Raw genomic sequence first — 21,397 nt, 5'->3', positions numbered from 1 at the left:
TTCCACAATCCTGTCGTATTTCAAGGCAACAGTTTAGGGCCACATAAGGGGTATTTCCGTACTCGGGAGAAATTGTGTTACAAATTTTAGGGGTATTTTACTCCTTTTAACCATTATGAAAAGGAAAAGTTGGGGGCTACACCAGCATGTTATTGTAAAAAAAAAACATTTGGGGGCAACTAAACACGATTCTATATGATTATTTTTCATATATCATTTCTCATATATTTTTTCCTATTCCTTTTTTCATGCTAATCATGATTTGCCCCCCCCCCCCCCCCCCAAAAAAAAAAATAATGTACACCATTTCTCATAGTTGTTCTATCATAGGAGGATGCACTTGCCCCCACACACTTTTTCTGATCGGGGCAATTGCATATATTTTGTAATGCTTGTATAATACATGTTTATCTCTTATATGTAACCTTCTTTCTATACATAATGGGGGAGATTTATCAAAGGATTTAGACTGGTTTTTCTTGTCTAAATTTGTCGCACAGAAAGTCGCAGTCTAAATATGTGCGACTTTTCTGCGACTTTTGCTCTAGAGGATTTTTAGAACATAATGCATGCAAGTCTATTTTAGACTGAAATGCATTGAAAAATGCATTGGTGCTGAATTTATCAAAAGCGACTTTTCAGCGACAAGTCGCATAGGCTGAAAGTACGCCGAAATGTCAGACCATGTTGGAGCAGGTTTAAATATAGACTAAAGCATAGATCATGCAGTCTGTGCACAGAATTTATCAAGAGCTGTGCGCCATTTGATAAATTAGGTGCACAATAGACCAGACTAACCCTCTGTAGTTTGGTGTATATTGATGCGGGACATAGACAACTTTGATAAATATCCCCCAATGTGGCTATTGTTATTAAAGGGTAGCTCCCACCATCCTATATTTTTTTTTTCTGTCCCTGCCTATTGCCCATCTATCCCTAACCCCCTCCCTGCTTTAAATTTTTCTTTTTACTATATTAAAAAAAACTTTTTGTCTGCCTGGTAGTGTGCTCACTACCAGGCAGACTTCCCTGGCAGGCACCACGTCACTGATGCCTGCTGGGGGGGACTTCCGCCCTTAGTTCATCTACACAGGGTGCCTCCAGCTGTTTCACCACTACAACTCCCAGCGTGCCCTGACATCTATTGGCTGTCAGGGCATGCTGGTAGTTGTAGTAATGAAACAGCTGGAGGCACCCTGTGTAGATAAACTATAAGTTAGTGCCATGCGGCGCTGCGACGCTACCCCGTTCCCTCCATCACACACCCCCCCGCGCCCCCCAGCATACCCCGTTCCCTCCGTCACACCCCCCCCAGCATACCCGTTCCCTCCATCACAAACCCCCCCCCCCCGCATACCCCGTTCCTTCCGTCCTGATACCTGCAGAGTCCGGCAGCGGGTGTGCAGGGGCAGTGGCGGCGGCGACGACATGTGCGGGAGAAGTGGCCTCCAATCCAGTGGCCAGGGAGCCAATGCGCTCGTTCCCGCCTGTCTGATTGACAGGCAGGGAGCAATCGCAGTGTAAATGAGTTAGGACTGATTGCCCGGCCGCAATCAGTCCGAATTCAGGCGTGACGTCACGCCGTGCTGCAGCCGGCCACTAGGAGGGAGACCCCTAGTGGCCGGTTTTCAAACGTAAAATTCACCCATAAAATGAAAAAATAAATAATGAAAAAATATTACACATATGTTGTAGTACATAAGTACAACATATCAAAAAATAAAGTTGGTGACAGTGCCCATTTAACATAATTTATTTTTGTACCACGTTGTCAATACAACTATGTTACACTGGCCTTGAGGGGTGGAAACCATTCTTTGGACATGTGACCCTGACTAGTTCAGGTGCACTTGCCTGATTGGTGGTGTTCCGCCTACTTAAGTCCATTGCATTAAAAAGTTTTTAGTATGAGTAAGGCTAGGCTATCTGGCTGAAACACCTCACTTTTATCCTGTCCTTGTTGGCACCTGAATAAAGAGTTTTCTACTGCACGAGGTCTGCGTTGGATCCATCTTTCTAAAAAAAATAATATATATATATATATATATATTTATATTTTACTAACGTGCTGGTGTAGCCCCCATATTTCATTTTTATAAGAGGTAAAAGGAGTAAAAAGACCCCCACAATTTCTCCCGAGTACGGAAATACCCCATATGTGGACGTAAAGTGCTCTGCCGATGCACAACAAGGCTCAGGAATGAGAGTACACCATGAACATTTGAGGCCTAAATTGGTAAATTGCATTCAAATGGCTGATAGTTGCCGCGCTTCTGACATAAAAAAATGAAACTCCCACGTTACCCCATTTTGGAAACTACACCCCTCATGGAATGTAACAAGGGGTACAGTGATCATTTACACCCCACAGGTGTCTGACAGATTTTTGAACAGTGGTCCTTGAAAATGAAAAATTACATTTTTCATATGCACAGCCCACTGTCCCACAAATCTGTCAAATGCCAGTGGGGTGTAAATGCTCACGTTAACCCTTGTTACTTTCCTTGAGGGGTGTAATTTCCCAAATAGTGCGTTATGTGTTTTTATTTTGCTGTTGTGGCACCATAGGGGCTTTCTAAATGCTACATGCCCCCAAAAACCATTTCAGCAAAATTTGCTCTCCAAAAGCCAAATTTTGCTCCTTCTCTTCTGAGCATTGTATTGCCTCCATAGGGCACTTTACGTCCACACATATGAGGTATTTCCATGCTCAGAAGAAATGGGGTTACAAATTTTTGGGGGCATTTTCTCCTATTACCCCTCGTGAAAATGAAAAATTCGGGGAAAAACCAGCATTTTAGTGGAAAAAAATCTAATTTTTCATTTTCACCTCCTACTTTAACGAAAGTTCGTCAAGCACCTGTGGGGCTAAGTGTACCCCTTGTTACGTTCCTTGAGGGGTGTAGTTTCCAAAATAGTATGCCATGTAGGTTTTTTTTTTTTTTTTTGTTGCTCTGGCACCATGGAGGATTTCTAAATGCAACATGCCCCCCAAAAACCATTTCAGCTAAATTCGCTCTCCAAAATCCCAATGTCGCACAGAGCACAGAGATTTTGAGTTTTCTCCTCCACTTTGTTGCTATTCCTATGAAACACCTAAAGGGTTAATAAACGTTCTGACTATAATTTTCAATACTTTGAGGCGTGCTGTTTTCATAATGGGGTCAATTATGGGGGATTTTTAACATAAAGACCCTCAAATTCACTTCAAAATTGAACTGGTCCCTGAAAAATTCAGATTTTGAAATTTTCGTGAAAAATTTGAAAATTGCTGTTATGATGTCTTCAAAAAGTAAAAACATGTCAACTTTATGATGCCAACATAAAGTAGACATATTGTATATGTGAATCAATACATCATTTGTTTGCCATGTCCATTTTCCTTACAGGCAAAGAGTTGTGCAAAATTTCCATGAAATGTAGGAATTTTTACCCAAGCAAGTATTGATGAAAATTTACCACTAACATAAAGTAGAATATGTCACGAAAAAAAAAAAATCTCGGAATCAAATTAATAAGTAAAAGCATCCCAGAGTTATTAAAGGGGTATTCCTGGAATTTTTTTATTTGACTATGCTACAGGGGCTGTGAAGTTAGTGTAGTTCATAATATAGTGTCTGTACCTGTGTGTGACGGTTTTCTCACAATTCTTCTGTGATTTTCACCCCACTATTTATTTTTATCAGCATACAAATGACTGTTGTCTCAGATTTTTCCCAGCTTGCAATGTGGCCGAGACCTGACTCACTAGTCAGCTGATGACAGGGAGCCTGTCTGCTTCAATGGGTGGAGGGATCGCTTGGTGGGATTGAGAGATCAATCTGCAACTAATGCAACAGGTGTAGGCATCCTGATTGAAGACCACAGGTCTGCAGCTCATTTATGTTTCAATGGGTGGGGTGGCTGATGTGTGGGAAGGAGGAAAATGGTATCATGGGATTTGTAGGCAAAGAAGAAAACTGAAAATAGGAAATACAAGTACACAAAAAGCTAGCCACAGTGTTATGGTAATCTGACAGCATTTAGCCCAAGACAAGTGCAGATCCTTCCTAAGCATGTCCATTACTGTCTGCCAGGTATGTACTAAAATCACCTTATGCTGGATAACCCCTTTAATGCATAAAGTGACAGAGGTCAGATTTGCTAAAAATCGCTTGGTCCTTAAAGGAGTATTCCGGTGGAAAACTTTTTTTTTTAAATCAACTGATGTCAGAAAGTTCAACAGATTTGTAAATTACTTTTATTAAAAAAAATCTTACTCCTTCCAGTACTTATTAGTGGCTGTATACTACAGAGGAAATTCTTATATTTTTGGATTTATTTTCTGTCACGACCACAGTGCTCTCTGCTGACACCTCTCTCCATGTCAGGAACTGTCAAGAGCAGAAGAAAATCCCCATAACAAACATATGCTGCTCTGGACAGTTCCTAAAATGGACAGAGGTGTCAGCAGAGAGCACTGTAGTAGTGACAGAAAATAAATCCCAAAAGAAACAAATTTCCTCTGTAGTAAACAGCCTCTAATAAGTACTGGAAGGATTATGATTTTTAAATAGAAGTAATCTACAAATATGTTTAACTTTCTGGCACCAGTTGATAAAAAAAAAAAAAAAAAAAGTGTTCCACCGGAGTACCCCTTTAACCTCTTCAGGACATAGGGCGTATGGATACGCCCTGCATCCCGAGTCCTTAAGGACCGAGGGCGTATCCATACGCCCGTGGGAATTCCGGCCCCCACCGCTAGCCGGTTGGGGACCGGAGACGGATGCCTGCTGAAATCGTTCAGCAGGCATCCCGTCATATCGCCCAGGGGGGTCATTATGCCCCCCCATGTCGGCGATCGCCGCAGATCGCTGGACAATTCAGTCCAGCGATCTGCGGCGATTCCGGGTCAATCGGGTCTCCAGTGACCCGGAATTACCGGCTGTTCGGGGCCGTCTCTGACGGCCCTGAACAGCCAGAGCCTGCAGGGGTGAGGTGGCACTGGTGCCACCTCACGATCGCCCTGATTCATCGGCCGGATTACCGGCCGACCAATCAGGGCGCCTGCTGCGGGTGTCACTCCCGCACCCGCTCCGCCCTTCTTCCGGAGGACGTGAGCGGGTGCGGGACGTGCACCCCGGGTGCTGGGGACCCCGATCCCCGGCGTCAATGTTGGGATCGGGGCCCCAGGAGCAGCGGCGGCGGCGGAACTGACACCATGCGGCTGGATCGTTGGAGGTGAGTGACAGCCTCCTGCTGTTGCTTAGCAACAGCTCCGAGCATGCAAAAAGGGCATGCTGGGAGCTGTAGTTATGCAACAGCAGGAGGCAGACCACCACAACTCCCAGCATTCCCTTATGGGCATGCTGGGACTTATGGTTTTGCAACAGCTGGAGGCACATTTTTTCTATGGAAAAGTGTACCTTCAGCTGTTGTATAACTACAACTCCCAGCTTGCACAAACAGCTAAAGTGTATGCTGGGAGTTGTAGTGGTGCATCTGCTGGTTGCATAACTACAACTCCCAGCATGCCCGTTGGCTGTCGGTGACTGCTGAGAGTTGTAGTTTTGCAACAGCTCAGAGTTTTTTTTTACCTAACTCAGTGTTTCACGACCAGTGTGCCTCCAGCTGTTGCAAACTACAACTCAGCAGTCACCGTACACCATGCACCGTACATGCTGGGGTTGTAGTTTTGCAACAGCTGGAGGCACACTGGTTGTGAAACACTGAGTTGGGTCACAAACTCAGTGATACATAACCAGTGTGCCTACAGTTGTTGCAAAACTACAACTCTCTGCAGTCACCGACAGCAAACGGGCATGCTGGGAGTTGTAGTTATGCAACATCTGGATGTCCCCCCCCCCCCCCCACAATGTGAACGTACAGGGTACACTCCCATGGGCGGAGGATTACAGTAAGTATCTGGCTGCAAGTTTGAGCTGCCGCAAACTTTCTGCTGCAGCTCAAACTGCCAGCGAGAAACTACTGTGAACCCCCCCCCCCCTCCCCAATAAAAATGAAAAACGTCTGGTACGCCACTGTTTCCAGAACGGAGCCTCCAGCTGTTGCAAAACAACTCCCAGTATTGTCGGACAGCCGTTGACTGTCCAGGCATGCTGGGAGTTTTGCAACAGCTGGAGGCACCCTGTTTGGGAATCACTGACGTAGAATTCCCCTATGTCCACCCCTATGCAATCCCTAATTTAGGCCTCAAATGCGCATGGCGCTCTCACTTTGGAGCCCTGTCGTATTTCAAGGCAACAGTTTAGGGTCACATATGGGGTATCGCCGTACTCGGGAGAAATTGTGTTACAAATTTTGGGGGGTATTTTCTGCTTTTACCCTTTTTAAAAATGTAAAATTTTGGGGAAAACAAGCATTTTAGGTAAAAAAAAATTTTTTTTTTTTACATATGCAAAAGTCAGGAAACACCTGTAGGGTATAAAGGTTCACTTAACCCCTTGTTACGTTCCCCGAGGGGTCTAGTTTCCAAAATGATATGGCATGTGGTTTTTTTTTTGCGGTCCTGGCACCATAGGTGCTTCCTAAATGCGGCATGCCCCCAGAGAAAAATTTGCTTTCAAAAAGCCAAATGTGACTCCTTCTCTTCCGAGACCTTTAGTGCGCCAGCAGAGCACTTTTCACCCCCATATGGGGTGTTTTCTGAATCAGGAGAAATTGGGCTTCAAATTTTTAGAGGTATTTTCTGCTATTACCCTTTTTGAAAATTAAACATTTTTGGGAAAACAAGCATTTTAGGTACATTTTTTTTTTTGACATTTGCAAAAGTCGTGAAACACCTGTGGGGTATTAAGGTTCACTTTATCCCATGTTACATTCCCCGAGGGGTCTAGTTTCCAAAATGGTATGCCATGTGTTTTTTTTTTGCTTTTCTGGCACCATAAGGGCTTCCTAAATGCAACATGCCCCCCAAAAACCATTTCAGAAAAACGTACTCTCCAAAATCCCCTTGTCGCTCCTTCGCTTCTGAGCCCTCTACTGCGCCCGCCGAACACTTTACATAGACATATGAGGTATGTCCTTACTCGAGAGAAATTGGGCTACAAAAACAAGTAAAAATTTTGTCCTTTTACCACTTGTAAAAATTCAAAAATTGGGTCTACAAGAACATGTGAGTGTAAAAAATGAAGATTGTGAATTTTCTCCTTCACTTTGCTGCTATTCGTGTGAAACACCTAAAGGGTTAAAACACTTACTGAATGTCATTTTGAATACTTTGGGGGGTGTAGTTTTTATAATGGGGTCATTTATGGGGTATTTCTAATATGAAGACCCTTCAAATCCACTTCAAACCTGAACTGGTCCCTGAAAAATACTGAGTTTGAAAATTTTGTGAAAAATCGGAAAATTGTTGCTGACCGTTGAAGCCCTCTGGTGTCTTCCAAAAGTAAAAACTCATACATTTTATGATGCAAACATAAAGTAGACATATTGTATATGTGAACCAAAAAAAAATGTATTCGTAATATCCATTTTCCTTACAAGCAGAGAGCTTCAAAGTTAGAAAAATGCAAAATTTTCAAATTTTTCATCAAATTTACGGATTTTTCACCAAGAAAGGATGCAAGTATCGACAAAAATTTACCACTATGTTAAAGTAGAATATGTCACGAAAAAACAATCTCGGAATCAGAATGATAACTAAAAGCATCCCAGAGTTATTAATGCTTAAAGTGACAGTGGTCAGATGTGCAAAAAACGCTCCGGTCCTTAAGGCCAAAATGGGCTCCGTCCTGAAGGGGTTAAGGTCAAAATGGGCTTTGTCCCCAAGGGGGGAACCTGACAGCAAGTGTTTGTTTCCACTGTAACCCCTACATAGCTGAAATGAAGTATTATCCAGTCCTCGGTTACATCATTGGGCTTCTCGTGCAAGTCATGGATGTGGCAAGCCCTGAGGGATAGTTTTTGTAGCTAATAAATTAGAATTCTAACAGCTGATCAAAAATCCCTAAAATTCTAAAATTCTTATTTGTAAATAGGTTTTTAAAGCCAGACAACCTCTGTGAGCATTACGATTATTATTTTCATACACGTGTGGATTTACTATTATTCGATATAAAGAAAGTATGCAAAAGTGGCACAGATTTATCAATCTGCCTGAAACCCGAACTTTTGCACGTAACAACCAATCACAGCTCAGCTTTTGTTTTACCAGAGCTCATAAGATATAAAAGCTGAGCTTTGGGCAAAACAACTAGTAGGAGGATCCTGAAACTTAATCTTTGGTGACCTACCCATATGCAACATATACAACAATTAGAATTTTATTGCGGACTGTGGCTTGTTGTCACAAATGTGATATATGTTTAATATATAATGACAAACACATTTCTTCTAAAAGTGCCCATATACATTAGACATACAGTACAGACCAAAAGTTTGGACACACCTTCTCATTCAAAGAGTTTTCTTTATTTTCATCACTATGAAAATTGTAGATTCACACTGAAGGCATCAAAACTATGAATTAACACATGTGGAATTATATGCATAACAAAAAAGTGTGAAACATGTCATATTCGAGGTTCTAGCCACCTTTTGCTTTGATTACTACACTCTTGGCATTCTCTTGATGAGCTTCAAGAGGTAGTCACCTGAAATGGTCTTCCAACAGTCTTGAAGGAGTTCCCAGAAATGCTTAGCACTTGTTGGCCCTTTTTGCCTTCACTCTGCGGTCCAGCTCACCCCAAACCATCTCGATTGGGTTCAGGTCTGGTGACTGTGGAGGCCAGATCATCTGGCGCAGCACCCCATCACTCTCCTTTTTGGTCAAATAGCCCTTACACAGCCTGGAGGTGTGTTTGGGGTCATTGTCCTGTTGAAAAATAAATGATGGTCCAACGAAACGCAAACCGGATGGAATAGTATGCCGCTGCACGATGCTGTGATAGACATGCTGGTTCAGTATGCCTTCAATTTTGAATAAATCCCCAACAGTGTCACCAGCAAAGCACCCCCACACAATCACACCTCCTCCTCCATGCTTCACGGTGGGAACCAGGCATGTCGAGTCCATCCGTTCACCTTTTCTGCGTCGCACAAAGACATGGTGGTGTGGTGTCCCAGTACCGCATTTCATACGGTACTTATTTATCTATGGGTCCCCGTAGCCAGAGTCCCTAGGATTTAGTAATCTCTGTTAGTCAGTCCGCCCCCTAGTCGCCTCTATTATAGTATATAGATTTCTAATTTGTCCATAGAATAATGTATATATTATTATTTCTGTATATAAATGGTTAATTACCTGTTTCTATTAGCGTTGCAGGACCTGCGGGTCATGTGACAAGGTAAACTCTATGGTTTTAGCTTAAGGACCTTTGGAGGCCCTCTTACGTCAGTAATCCCATCACACCATGTACTGGTGAATGGCAGACATTCGGACCAATCAGAATCGCCACGCCCCCTGCCCATATAAGGGAGCGGCGGCCATCTTCTCGCTCTCTTTTTCCTGGCTTTTGATGAGAGAAGACCTATATCGCAGTAATCGCAGTGAGTTAGGAGTGAGCCTTGCGGCAACGGCTGAATGATCTGAATTATAGAGTGTGTCATCCCCTAAGCACTCTGCAGTATCACCGGACCCAATATTTCCCCTAAATCTGGACGGATCTGCAAATCTCTCCCTAAATTCAGAGACTATAAGTTTAATGCAAGGTCCGCAACTTCTGCCAGTCGCTAAGCAACCTAAGAACTGTTATATGAGACTGTTACTACGCATTGGATATTGCAAGCACTGCAGTAAAGTTATTCAAGTTCAGGTTAAATCTGCTTGTGGACCTTCAGTCATTTCATTGCACCTATCGCTTCTGGGAAGGGCGGCGATAGGCTGTAACATAGATTCAGCATACCAGCCCTCACCCTGGCGTCACGAGTGACAGGGTTGATATTAACCCCTCTTATACCAACACCATACCATCCCTACCATACACCCCCCAAGGGCTACCACAGTGGTTGGAACCAAAGATCTCAAATTTGGACTCATCAGACCAAAGCACAGATTTCCACTGGTCTAATGTCCATTCCTTGTGTTCTTTAGCCCAAACAAGTCTCTTCTTGTTGCCTGTCCTTAGCAGTGGTTTCCTAGCAGATATTGCACCATGAAGGCCTGATTCACACAGTCTACTCTTAACAGTTGTTCTAGAGATGTGTCTGCTGTTAGAACTCTGTGTGGCATTGACCTGGTCTCTAATCTGAGCTGCTGTTAACCTGCGATTTCTGAGGCTGGTGACTCGGATGAACTTATCCTACGCAGCAGAGGTGACTCTTGGTCTTCCTTTCCTGGGGCGGTCCACATGTGAGCCAGTTTCTTTGTAGCTCGTGATGGTTTTTGTGACTGCACTTTGGGACACTTTCCACCTAGAATATGACATATTTTCAGTTGTTTCACACTTTTTTGTTATGTCTATAAATCCACATGTGTTAATTCAGTGTGAATCTACAATTTTCATAGTCATGAAAATAAAGAAAACTCTTTGAATGAGAAGGTGTGTCCAAACTTTTGGTCTGCACTGTGTGTCAGCTGTACTCAACAATTTTGACTAGACTGGCCAACTATCTACACAACACTTTATTTCAGGAGATTGAAGGATCAGGCAATTTCAACTGTCTGATCCTTTTGTTCTTAGGGAGATAAGCTGCACCCTTTCTAAGCATTTTTGTGTATGGGGGATCAGAAGAAATAGTTGTTGGCCACATATTTATTTTATGTGTATACCTATGGGGGCACGTTTATAGCAGCTCAGACTGTATGCCAGGTTCTTGCTTGTTTTAGAACAATTGATAACTCTACCCTAACCCGCACTCTTGTAAAAATAGACTGTCACATATTTTATTCTGTCCTCTCTAAGGGCAGTATAAGAAGTTTACAACGGTGTATCATTTACATTGTGTAATGCAGTTATTCCTCTGACATCTCAGCTGCTATTAAAGGTTTACTCCTGAGGAAAACTTTAGTTTTTTTTAACCCCTTAAGTACACATGACGTACTGGAACGTCATGTGTCTGCTCCAGATCTATAACGCGGGGCCACGGCGTCATAGCGGGTCGGGCCTGGCCTCTAACAACGGTCGGGACCCGTGGCTATTATCGCGCGGCATTGATCGCGGTGCCGCGCGCTATTAACCCTTTAGACGCGGTGTTCAAAGTTGAACGCTGCATCTAAAGTGAAAGTATGCCGGTTAGCTCAGTGGGCTTTTCGGGATAGCTGCGGCGAAATCACAGCATCCCGAACAGCTTACAGGAAAGCAGGAGGGTCCCTACCTGCCTCCTCGCTGTCCGATCGCCGAATGACTGCTCAGTGACTGAGATCCAGGCATGAGCAGTCAAGCAGCATAATCATCGATCACTGGTTTCCTATGAGAAACCAGTGATCAATGATAAAGATCAGTGTGTGCAGTGTTATAGGTCCCTATGGGAGCTATAACACTGCAAAAAAAAAAAAAGTGAAAAAAAGTGAATAAAGATCATTTAACCCCTTCCCTATTAAAAGTTTGAATCACCCCCGTTTTCCCATAAAAAAAAAAAACACAGTGTAAATAAAAATAAACATATATGGTATCGGTGCGTGCGGAAATGTCCGAATTATAAAAATATATCGTTAATTAAACCGCACGGTCAATGGCGTATGCGCAAAAAAATTCCATCAATAATTCCGATCAATAAGTCCTATCAATGCAAAAATGGTACCACTAAAAACTTCAGATCACGGCACAAAAAATGAGCCCTCATACCGCCCCATACGCTCAAAAATAAAAAAAGTTATAGGGGTCAGAAGATGACAATTTTAAACGTATTAATTTTCCTTCATGCAGTTATGATTTTTTCCAGAAGTACGACAAAATCAAACCTATATAAGTAGGGTATCATTTTAATCGTATGGACCTACAGAATAAAGATAAGGTGTCATTTTTGCCGAAAAATGTACTACATAGAAATGGAAGCCCCCAAAATTTACAAAACAGGGTTTTTTTTTTTTCAATTTTGTCTCACAATTATTTTTTTTCCCGTTTCGCCGTAGATTTTTGGGCAAAATGACTGACGTCATTACAAAGTAGAATTGGTGGCGCAAAAAATCAGCCATCATATGGATTTTTAGGTGCAAAATGTAAAGAGTTATGATTTTTTAAAGGCAAGGAGGAAAAAACAAAAATGCAAAAACGGAAAAACCCTCGGTCCTTAAGGGGTTAATCAACTGTTGCCAGAAAGTTAAACAGATTTGTAAATTACTTCTATTAAAAAAATCTAAATCCTTCCAGCACTTATTAGCTGCTGAATACTACAGAGGAAATTCCTTTATTTTTGGAACACAGAGCTCTCTGCTGACATCATGACCACAGTGCTCTCTGCTGACACCTCTGTCCATTTTAAGAACTGTCCAGAGTAAGGGAAAATCCCCATAGAAAACATATGCTGCTCTGGACAGTTCCTAAAATGGACAGAGATGTCAGCAGAGAGCAGAGAGCACTGTGGTCATGATGTCAGCAGAGAGCACTGTGTTCCAAAAAGAAAATAATTTCCTCTGTAGTATTCAGCAGCTAATAAGTATTGGAAGGATTAAGATTTTTTTTTAATAGAAGTAATTTACAAATCTGTTTAACTTTCTGGCACCAGTTGATTTAAAAAAAAAAAAAAAGTTTTCCACTGGAGTACTCCTTTAACCCCTTAAGGACCAAGGGCATACAGGTACGCCCTTGGTCCTGCTCTCCTGATATAACGCGGGGTTACACAGTAACCCCGCGTCATATCACGGCGGGCCCGGCGTCATAGTGAAGCCGGGACCCGCCTCTAATAGCGCCCAGCGCCGATCGCGGCGCCGCGCGCTATTAACCCTTTAGCCGTGCGCTCAGAGCTGAGCCGCGCCGCTAAAAGCGAAACCGAAAGTGGCCGGCTAGCTCAGTCGGGCTGTTCGGGATAGCCGCGGCTAATCGTGGCATCCCGAACAGCTGACAGGACAGCGGGAGGGCCCCTACCTGCCTCCTCGCTGTCCGATCGCCGAATGACTGCTCAGTGCCTGAGATCCAGGCATGAGCAGTCATCCGGCAGAATCGTTGATCACTGGTTTCCTATGAGAAACCAGTGATCAATGATGAAGATCAGTGTGTGCAGTGTTATAGGTCCCTATGAGAGCTGTAACACTGCAAAAAAAAGTGAAAAAAAAAGTGAATAAAGATCATTTAACCCCTCCCCTATTAAAAGTTTGAATCACCCCCCTTTTCCAATAAAAAAAAAACACAGTGTAAATAAAAATAAACATATATGGTAGCACCGCATGCGGAAATGTCCGAATTATAAAAATATATCATTAATTAAACCGCTCAGTCAATGGCGTGCGCGCAAAAAAATTCCAAAGTCCAAAATAGTGCTTTTTTGGTCACGATCAATAAGTCCTATCAATGCAAAAATGGTACCGTTATAAACTTAAGATCACGGCGCAAAAAATGAGCCCTCATACCGCCCCATACACGGAAAAATAAAAAAGTTATAGGGGTCAGAAGATGACAATTTTAAACGTATTAATTTTCCTGCATGTAGTTATGATTTTATCCAGAAGTCCAACAAAATCAAACCTATATAAGTAGGGTATCATTTTAATCGTATGGACCTACAGAATAAAGATAAGGTGTCATTTTTACCGAAAAATGTACTACGTAGAAATGAAAGCCCCCAAAAGTTACAAAACAGCATTTTTTTCAATTTTGTCGCACAATGATTTTTTTTTCCGTTTCACCGTATATTTTTGGGCAAAATGACTGATGTCATTACAAAGTAGAATTGGTGGCACAAAAAATAAGCCATCATATGGATTTTTAGGTGCAAAATTGAAAGAGTTATGATTTTTTAAAGGCAAGGAGCAAAAAACGAAAATGCTAAAACGGAAAAACCCCCGGTCCTTAAGGGGTTAAGGACACTTAGCCTAGGTAAGTAGTCCTTCCCATTATGTGTGCACACTTGATATTTAGGAGGAGAAGCTTCCTTTACCCACCGGCTGCTAATAAATAGCTTTCTGCCTATAACATGTATGAGCAAATAGCTGTCAATCAGAAGGGGTGGGGTCGGGGGCGGGGGGGTGACACAGCAGCTGTGCCCATGGTCTACTGGATATCTAAGAAAGTGCTGCATTAAATAATAAGTAATGTTATACGTAATACGTTGTTCAGCTGTAATCAGCTTCCCTGTCACTAGTGTATACTATTATAAGGAAAGCGTAAACCTAATGACAGATTCCTTCTAAACAACTGACTTCATGAATCAACCAGTGCTTTTACAGACCTAGAAGAAATACTAAAAATTGTCCTTTATAAAGGAGGGCTCCTCTCTCTCTCTGGAGACAAGCCCTTTAATTCTACATAAGAAAGGTTAAATGATTTTTAATATCTTGAGAAATGAATGCTTAAAGTTACAGACCCCAAGTCTGCACTACTGAGAAATATCTATAGGAATGATGTCCCCTTATGTCTCACAAAGACAACTGGCTAAAAAAAAAGATCACATACGTATGTATACATGTATACCTTGATGTGGGAGATGAATGAGTTTTACACTCTCTGTGAAAACACTGCACCTTACAAAGCAACTGTTTGGGACCTTAAGAAGAAGTTTTTGGTCATGGTCAGAGCATTTTGTGTCCAATGGGGCATTTTCAAATCAAAATATGTACTTCACTCTTGTTGCCCCCATTTCTCATCAATCCATTTTTAAAGCGGTGGAAAAATGTTTTCAAATCAACTGGTGCCAGAAAGATAAACAGATTTGTAAATGACTTCTATTAAAAAAAAATCTTAACCCTTCCAGTACTTATCAGCTGCTGTATGCTCCAGAGAAAGTTTTATAGTTATTTTCTGTCTGACCATAGGGCTCTCTGCTGACACCTCTGTCCGTTTCAGGAACTGTCCAGAGTAGAAGCAAATCCCCATAGCAAACCTCCACTGCTCTGGACAGTTCCTGACAAGGACAGAGGTGTCAGCAGAGAGCAGTGTGGACCGACAGAAAAGAACAACTCCACATCCTCTGCATAATACAGCAGATGGTAAGTACTGGAAGGATTAAGATTTAAAAAAAAAGTAATTTACAAATCTCTATAACTTTCTGGCACCAGTTGATTTGAAATTTTTTTTTTCCACCGGAGTACCCCTTTATTACCTACTCTTATTTCCCTACACTCACTGCATCCCCCTCCCCCATGTGTGTAGCTGGTCATCCTACCACACATCTATAATGAAGTACATTGGCTCTGATGGAATTTAAATATTTTACACAGAAGCAATTATTGATTACTGTTCTAGCCGCAAAATAAAGGTAAATTCTCACACGAATGCCCAAGGAAGGGCCCGTGTATCATAGTATATAACAACATATAGAATTTACTTTACAGTATTCCTTTTATGAACCGTAGGTTGTCAGTTTGGGCCATCAGAAACACTGTCATGTTGGGACTTTATGCCATAACACAGCCACAAAAATATGCATTTGACCCGTTCATGTATAACTTGGCATAAGCATACCCCATATAAGCACTTGGATGGGGAAGTATGGAGTGGGATCAGGAGCTGATCATGGGGTGTTGAATGGCTAGGGCCACTGTAGACAGACAGTAATAATTGATCACAGAGATCACACAAAGGAAGCATATCACTTTAATTGTGATGTCACAGCTGTACAAATATGAATGGTGGATGTCAACTAAGGTTTAAGAATACAGTCAATATTGGCCTTTAAGACAAAGGCCCATTTTTTTAATCTGACCTGTCTCATGTGGTAATAACTGTGTCATTGTTTTCTTGTGATGGATTGGTCCAGATCTATTAATCTATCTGAGACAAAACTGTTTCTGATAGAAACCAATCATAGCTCATCTTTCACTTTACCAGAGCAATTTAGGAAATCAAAGTGATTGGTTGCTATCCATTTGAGAAAAAAGTCAATTTGTCTCAGACAAGTTCATCAGGGCCATTGTATTTTATGTTAGGCTGCTTTCACACTATAAAATTCATCCATTAAAAGATCCGTTATAAAAGCTTTAAAAACAGATGTTAAACGTCCGTTACAAAATCAACAGATTAACAGACGTTAATTGTGATGGAAGAAAAAACGGCACATGCACAAATTTTTCTTCTGTCATAAGAAACGGGTAAATTAATGGTCGTTATTTTTAACATTGAAGTCTAGGGCAAACGGATGAGCCTTTATGTAATCCGTTTGCACCTGGTTTATAATATCCGTTATTACTTCTGAGCATGCTCAGAAGAGGTGACATCAGCAGACTCCTGCAGTGCTGAGGGACTATTACTACTCCCATCATGGAACAGACTTCTTTCCATGATGGAAGTAGTAGTTCCCTGTTTGCTGGAGTCTGCGGGTGGCTGGGGAGGCTACATTAATGTTTGTACTACTACCCCGATCATGAAACAGACTCTGTTCCATTATGGGGGTTGTAGTACAGGGGCTGAGGGATAGATCACACCGGGTATCACTTCTGAGACCCGAAGCGATTAGAAGTTATTAAGCAGGGGAGCAGGCGGCATGCTCCACTCCCCTGCGATGTACGATGTATTTACTTTCATTTTTAAATTCCCCGCCGGGAGCCCTGAATGGCCGCTACTGAAGAGCCATTCAGGGCTCCCGGCGGGGTTTTCAAATAGAAGTGCTGTGGTGGGGAAAGATATATAGAATCGCTGGGGGTATATATCTGCCCCCTGCCGCACATTTATATATGTTCCCCTGCAGAGCATTTATATATGTTCCCCCCGCAGCGCATATATATGTTCCCCCCACAGTGCATTTATATATGTTCCCCCGCAGCGCATTTATATGTGTTCCCCTGCAACGCATTTATATATGTTCTCCCCACAGCGCATTTATATATATGTACCCCCAGCAGCCAATTTATAAATGTTCGCCCTGCAGCGCATATATATGTTCCCCCCGCAGCGTATATATATATGTTCCCCCCGCAGCGCTATCATATAGCCCCTGGCAGCGCTAAGAATGAAAAGCATTCTACAGCAGGCATTGGGCTTGCGCGATGTGCTGCTGAAAGAATACTTTTCATTCATATTAGCGCTGCGGCGGCATTTGATTATAGAAGTGCGCCGGCCAGATGCGCTGCTGTAGAATACTTTTCATTCATAGCGCTGTCGGGGGCTTATGATAGCGCTGCAGGGGAAACATATATATGCACTGTGGGGGGGAACATATATAAATGCACTTTGGGGGAACATATATAAATGCGCTGCGGGGGGCAAGATATATAGAAGCGCTGTGGGGGCCCCCCAGCGATTCTATATTTCTTTCCCCACCGCAGCGCTTCTATTTGAAAACCACGCCGGGAGCTCTGCATGGCTCCTCAGTACCGGCCATTCAGAGCTCCTGGCGGGGAATTTAAAAATGAAAGTAAATACATCATACATCGCAGGGTTGCGGACCATGCCACCCGCTCCCTTGCTTAATAACTTCTAATTGCATTGGGTCTCAGAAGTGATACCCGGTGTGATCAATCCCTCAGCCCCTGTACTACAATCCCCATCATGGAACAGACCCTGTTCCATGATGGGGGTAGTAGTACAAACACTAATGTAGCCTCCCCAGCCACCCGCAGACTTCCGCAGCCAGGGAACTACTACTCCCATGAGGGAAAGAAGTCTGTTCCATGATGGGAGTAGTAGTAGTCCCGACTGTGGGAGTCTGTAGGCAGAAGTGTTTGGCCATACATGACGGATGTTATAACGGGTCTTAACAGATGAATATTTATTCAGCCATTAGCACCCGTTATTTCATCTGTTATTATACATCCTTTTTTACTCAGAAAACAGATGTCTAACAACGGATGAATACTCATAGTGTGAAAGGAGCCTTAGTGGTGAATTATGGTTGATACCTTTAGCAATCATTTGTGAAAAACCATAATTTAAAGAAATGTTTAGATAAAGCATATTATTAGAAATATAGTCATGCTGCATAAATTAGTGAATACTTCACATTTACAATATGACTGCTATATGTTTGCATCATTTGGTTAGGATATCAGAGTGCTTGAAAGTTTAGCAGCAAATTTTAAAATTTTTAAGAATTTTCCAAAAATCTATTTTTTTTTAAGTACCAATTTATTGTTGAAGTAGATTTAAGAGGTCTCTATGCTGGAAACCCCCACCAATCGCCCAATTTATAAAACAAACCTAAGCACTTGGGATTGGGATTCTGCCTTAAAATGCCATGAAACAGTTAATTTTATAAAGATACCTACTTTTTATTGAAGGGAGACTTTTGTTTCTATATGAATCATATAGATAAGAAAGAGATTTTGTAGATATTGGCTTATAATATGTGCCGTATAGATAGATAAGAAACCTCTTTATTTTAATGCTGCATTTTATTGTATAGGTACATTTAATTTCAACTTCATTTTTATATGCCTATATTCAGGGCTTATAATGTGCTACTTGCTTAAGTCTCCAGCACCCTGGCCAACCAGTGCCTCTTCCTGTTAAGGTTATGTTTTTATGAGTCTGTGTTATGTAGCAAGTAGTCGTAGTTCCTAATCTAGGGCTAGCATTAACACAAATGGGCGGTAATAATAAAAAGACTTCTCAACTGCTCCAGCAGAACTGACTTCACATTATATCATTTATCCCTTCCAGGCATTTTAATACTTGTATAATCTCTTGATGGATTCTTTATGAGAGGTTATGAAATAGCTTTCACAGCAATGTGGTTTTGCTACCATTTGCAAACAACTACGTTATGTACAGTAGATATATAAATATGAGTTTATACTTGCTTTCTTATGCTTTGAAATGATGTATAGGGATACCATAAAGATAATACATAACGTGCAGGCTAGACATTTAAAACCTAATACACTGTAATATCTAACATAACACATATATATAGTTCTAATCGTAGACCTTTGTAGCTAATAAATTTACCATATATAAACAGAATACTTATATAGTAAAATAAATTTAGCTATTCATTACTGAGCATGTGCATGCTATAAAATGTAAATGTTTGTAGCAGTGTATTTGAGTGTGTAGATGTAAGGCTTTAATTTACAAGATTAGAGGAAATCTGTCATCAGTATCTCCTGCACTAACCTGTCATACAGGCTTGTAGCATGGGTGATACTGATCAAAATGATACTTACAATGTCCTGAATGGCCCAGCCTCTGCACCGTTATCGCTGTTTTTCTTTTTATGTAAATGAGGCCCCTCTGGCATGGGCGGAGTTAGGACCGGAGCTCCAGGCACCCCATGTGATCTTCTGCTGGGAGGGCGCTCCGCCCGGCTCATCAATATGCGTGGCCTTCCTACCTGCTCTCGAGGCAGGTTTTCGCTACGGCGCATGCGCCGCTTCCAGAGTACACACGGAAACGGCATCAGTTTCAGCCTCATTCCCGTGGACAGCAGTGAAGTGTGAGGATGCACGAAGGCATGAGGGTGAATAAGGCTGAAAGACAGGTTAGTGCAGGTGATACTGGTGACAGATTTCCTTTAAGGAGATTATCTATATATCTGTAAAACAGAGAGCACGTCATTTAGCAATTCCTTAAAACATCGATTCTTTATTCCAAAACATTAAAAGTTGGAAGATGAACACACATATCACACCAACTAGCCGGTGACACACTCCTAATGGACGCGCTTTGAGCGAATGCACGCTCTTGATCACCATCATGGTCATCAAGAGCGCGCATGCGCTCGAATTGCATCCATTGGGAGTGTGTCAATGGCTAGGTGGTGTGATGTGTGTTCATCTTCCAACTTTTAATGTTTTGGAATAAAGAATCGATGTTTTAAGGAATTGCTGGTTGAAGTACTCTCTGTTTTACTATTACGTACCAAGCTGGGCCAGGCTAAGGATCCGTGCAAGACCAACGGGAGGTGAGCTGAAGATTTTCCTTTGCACTTTCATTATCTATATATGTACCTATGTTAATAATGGGTGATGACGGAGCACTCACCTCTTTCGTGTGCAGCCTGGTGGACGAGAGCTCGTCCTGGTTACTCCAAACGCTTCAGAATGGCATCGGCGGGTGGTTGGTTGTTCCGAGCAACCTCCCAACAATTTTGTTTGGGAACTTGATGGTAGCAGTGCCAATGCTGCTTTCTTCTAGATTTATATCTATATATCTACTTATCTCTCTCTCTCTCTCATATCTATCTATCTATATATCTCATATCTATCTATCTCATATCTATCTATCTACAATCCAACAATAGAAGCAGCAGAACCAGATAATATAGATTGGATGAGAGGTGCCGGGTGCAGGCAGATATAGTCAGTCCCAGTCGCAGACTGAACATAGATCCAAATTCACACAAAGAGGTTCCGCAGCACTCCAAAGTAGATAAACAAATGTGTTTATTGACCCATGGTCAGAAGGGAAATGCAATGTTTCAACAGCATCACGCTGTCTTTCTCAAGCATCTATCTATTTTATCTATCTATCTAGTATCTATCTATCTATCTATCTACTGTATCTATCATCTATCTAGCTATCTATGATCTATCCACTTATCTATTTATCTGTCAGCATGATCCCATAGAATCCAATCCTTTATTAATCCCTCAAAGACCCGGCCAATATTTGTTTTTTGCATTTTTGTTTTTACCTCTTTGCCTTTCAGTAATGATAGCTCTTTTATTTTTCATCTACATCAACATGTTTTTTTGCAGGAACAATTGTACTTTTTAATGAATTCCTTCTTTTTTTTTTTATAACATATGGAATTATTTCCTAGGTGAAATTGAAAGAATAAAATGCAATCCTGCAAATTATGGGGCATTCTGTCAAAATAACGGACATGTTCCATCCGTTATCATCCGTTATTTCATCTGTCATGCACCGTTATAGTCTGTGCTCAGTAGCAATAACGGATCATAATGGAACATAAAAATAACAGGCTCTAATGGATGTTCTTTGTGAACATCCGTCAGCCATAGACATCAATGTTAAAATTTTAACGTCCATTATTCCACCGTTATTTTTGACAGGACAAAAATGAGTGCATGCACCAATATTTGCACCATCAAAAATAATGGACGTTAGTCATAACAGGACATAATTGATGCTAAAGGATGGTCAAAAAAATGCCATTGACATGAATGGGATTTTTTGATGGCCGTTTTATGGACGTGAGTTCATGGCGGGAGTTTTTGCAGGAGCATAACTGTAGTGTGAAAGGGGCCTTATCTTGATATTTTTTAGGTCAGCACGATTACAACAATACCTAAATTCTAAAAAAAAAATTAAATCCCATTTTAACCCCTTAAGGACTGAGCCCTTTTTCACCTTAAGGTCTCAGCCCTTTTTTGCAATTCTGACCACTGTCACTTTATGCATTAATAACTCTGAGATGCTTTTACCGATTATTCTGATTCCGAGATTGTTTTTTCGTGACA

The sequence above is a fragment of the Hyla sarda genome, chromosome 2 (assembly GCF_029499605.1).
Source record: "Hyla sarda isolate aHylSar1 chromosome 2, aHylSar1.hap1, whole genome shotgun sequence".
Classification (NCBI taxonomy): Eukaryota; Metazoa; Chordata; class Amphibia; order Anura; family Hylidae; genus Hyla; species Hyla sarda.
Note: the sequence above shows the minus strand (reverse complement) of the source record.